Source organism: Zingiber officinale, chromosome 7B, assembly GCF_018446385.1.
Source record: "Zingiber officinale cultivar Zhangliang chromosome 7B, Zo_v1.1, whole genome shotgun sequence".
Taxonomy (NCBI): domain Eukaryota; kingdom Viridiplantae; phylum Streptophyta; class Magnoliopsida; order Zingiberales; family Zingiberaceae; genus Zingiber; species Zingiber officinale.
Window position 1 is genome coordinate 40448066 of NC_055999.1, and position 2949 is coordinate 40451014.

The window sequence follows — 2949 nt, forward strand, 5'->3', positions numbered from 1 at the left end:
GGCCTCCTCTCTTCTCGAGCTCTCACCTAGCATCGCCGATCCTCTCCTCACGCGAGCCCTCCAGCGCCGCCGATCGCTCCCTCACGCGAGCACCACAGACGCCGCCGACCACCTCTACTCGACGTCGACCCCAGCGAGCCCTAGCTCCACCAGCATCCTTTGACCACGAGTTATGGGTAGAAGACCTCCCCTCTCTTCCTCGCACGCGAGCACCACAGTAATCGTCGGTCTCCTCTCTCCGCGTTGTGCCCCAACGGTTCCGGCAAGTATCTCTTACCTTTGGATCTGGATTTAAGTTTCCATATTAGTGTTGAATCAATGTTTTAGCATAATACTACATTTACGGACAGTTTTGGCATTCTGAGTGTAGGGATGTTAGGTTGCGAGTTTTCTATGTGATTTGATTCTTTGTGGTGATGCAGTACTGGTGTGATCTTCGCTTCTTGAGTTGTTTAGTCCGAAATTTTGGTGTGGGAGTTGTGTGGAGTACACCTGATTGTTGGTAACTTATTCTTGAGGTGTGGTAGCTAGTTAAATCTGAATTTGGAATCTCGTTGCTGATTTGTATGCTTAATTGATAATGGTTTTGGGATTTCGGTTTCTGTTGTAGTATAAATAGGTTGGCATGATTTCAATTGTTTCTGTGGGAAGCTTAAACTGGTCATGCTCCAAATGAATCTGCCACATGTGTTAGATTTGAGAGCTTGTAAATGGTTTTAGGTTTCTGGAGTTACTCTTTTCAAAGGTTTCTTCCATTGATGACCGAATTGGATAGAGTGGTTGTGGTTTTTGGTGAACCAATTTAATAGGTTTTCATTCCTTTTGATGGCTTCAAATTCGTTTGGACAGACTTAAGAGTAGTGAATTGATCTTGATGATAACTTTGGATTTCTGAGCAGATTTGTATATTCCGAACACATGTCAATATTGTTTTGGTTTCGGCAAATAGCCTTGAATTCTGGATGGATTTGGATGAATCGAGGTTCATAGTTAGATTAGGGGTTTTCGCTAATTAGGTTAGGTTTCGGTTTAGCTAGTTGTTATTTAAGAAATTAGTTAAATTGTACATCACGTGATTTGCAGGAAGTTGTTTCAAGACGAGCACTTCGACGCGGGGGATTGTTTAGCTCGATCTACATTTAAGGCGGGTACTTTTTACTTTATCTCTTTAGTTATTTGAACTTAGTGCATGAACTATTTTTGGATAAGGACTGTTTTACCTTGACTCCACTCTTATTTACTTGCGCTTGATACTTCGACTCAAACCTTTGAGTTATTCGTTTCTATATCCATACAGTCTCTTGTTGTCATCTATGATATTTAGCAGATACTGGATACCATGTTTGCATGTTTTGATTGTTGTTTAGTTCTGTTCTGTGTTGAGCATGCTGGCTTCATGTAGCATACCTAATTCTTATTTATATATATATATATATGATGACTATTGCATTTTGTGCATTATATCATAGCAGACATGTCAACGACCAATTCTCCCTTGCGGTCGAGAGAGTCGTTGACCAGGGCCGCATCCTCGGCCACTCGACAGAGTGGTAGCTGGAGTTGATGTCGCTTGTCCTGTCGTGCCGCACTCGGCACCTTGCAGTTGGTGGTAGCTGGAGTTACGAGCAGCAGGGACCCCCTTCGCTGTGTAGCTAGTTAGCTACTCAGCACCTATCCATCCGGTCACTCGAGAGTAGTGGCGGCCTTTGGGTGGTACAGTTGTCATCGATCCGGCCTCTCGACCATACAGGGGTCATGGTGCAGAGAGGTGGGCGGGGAGACCATCCGTGCATATGCTGTTATTATACTTGCTTTGGCTACTGCAGTTTACATATGCTGTTATTGCTTACTTCTGTTGTTGTGGTATATTTATGCTGTCGTTGCTTCTTGTTGTTGTTCACTTATGCTGATATGCTACCGTATGTTGAGATATGCTCTCGTTGTAGGTGATTAGACCTTGGGTTATTTATTGGAAATGTTTACATACCTTACGCATTTCCTCTGTAGTTATGAGCAGTACTGTAGCGGATTAGTTCTACTCCTGACCTTCTATTACCTAGCTTAGGATATGGTTTCAGGTATGAGCATTGATTATGATTTTATTTTGTATCTTCTACTTCCCTTATGAGACTGTATACCTTTTTGCATTCTCTATTTGTTTATTTTATGTTCATGCACTATCTTTCCTTACCCGCTGAGTTCCAATACTCACCTCCCCGTAAAATGGTTTTCTTTCGCCAGGTAGCAGTAGATGATTCATGGATGCTTGGAGAGATGCCAGCTGCCAGTCCTAGGTCCTGCGTTATATCGGTTTTATTTCCGCTTTATTTGTATTTTTAGTATACAACAATTTTGGTATTGTATGCATTGGTCTGTGTTTGGAGTTTGATTCGTAGTGTTTTGCTTTCGTGATCTTGTGGTGGTGTAAGCCTAATTGGCTAGTAAACTTTAGTTATGGATTGTTCGTATTATTTTATGTTTTCCGTTGTGCATGTTTCTAGTCGAGTGGGTTGTTATTAACTGCCTGGTTATTTTCATTTTGTCCAGCCGGGTAGGCAGAGTATATTAAATTGCGTGGTAATGTTGTTTCTATTGTGTATATATTCCAGCCGAGTGTGGCTAATGTATATTTTGTATGTAGTAATGCTTCAGATTATCACCCGTACAGGGGAGATGCTGCCGGATTTTTGTCTGGCGAGGACTCCTCTGGGACTCACCTACTCCTCTCAGGAGAGTTACCTGATGCCAACTCGATCCTCCAGATCGACTGGACTTTTGCTCAGTACTCGATGCTTCCGAACTTTCTGCTGGACTCCCGCTTCCCGGTTCGTCCAGTCTTCCACCTGGTTCGCGACACCAGGACTTTTCAACTAGGGTTACCACCCTTAAGACTTTTACCTAAAGCCCTCGACCCGCCAAGACTTTCCGCAGAGGGCGGTACCTATGACC

General features: G+C 43.2%; 1 long non-coding RNA gene across 1 annotated transcript; it reads left to right on the forward strand.

The window, feature by feature from the left end:
• Nucleotides 1–2022: 2022 nt before the first annotated feature.
• On the forward strand, nt 2023–2476 carry LOC122003709. The gene is made up of 2 exons (XR_006118046.1): nt 2023–2078; nt 2242–2476. It is a non-coding gene; the product is annotated as an uncharacterized LOC122003709 (long non-coding RNA).
• Nucleotides 2477–2949: the final 473 nt, after the last annotated feature.